Consider the following 338-nt stretch of genomic DNA (forward strand, 5'->3'; position numbering starts at 1 on the left):
AACTTACCTTTCCCAACCCTTCCAAGGACAAGAGACTCTAGAGAAGAAGAAGTGGAACACTGGTTTGATCAACCCTTGTGAATCCCCTCACAAGCTCGCCCTCACAAGATCCTCTCTCTCTCTCTCCCTCTCTCTCTCTCTTTTAAGTTTTCTCAGGTCAAGACAACATCCAAGGATGTTAAAAAATTTTGAACAAGAGCTCTTAAATAGAAGAGCTTAAAAGGAGCTCATTAATTGCAAGTTGCCGACTTTATCATCTAGGACGATATGAAAATTATCCTGGCCGATCAGTACAAATCTCATAAGATCGGCCAGAGCATCGCCCTGAATGCAAACTG

The sequence above is a fragment of the Dendrobium catenatum genome, unplaced genomic scaffold, assembly GCF_001605985.2.
Source record: "Dendrobium catenatum unplaced genomic scaffold, ASM160598v2 fragScaff_scaffold_173, whole genome shotgun sequence".
NCBI lineage: Eukaryota > Viridiplantae > Streptophyta > Magnoliopsida > Asparagales > Orchidaceae > Dendrobium > Dendrobium catenatum.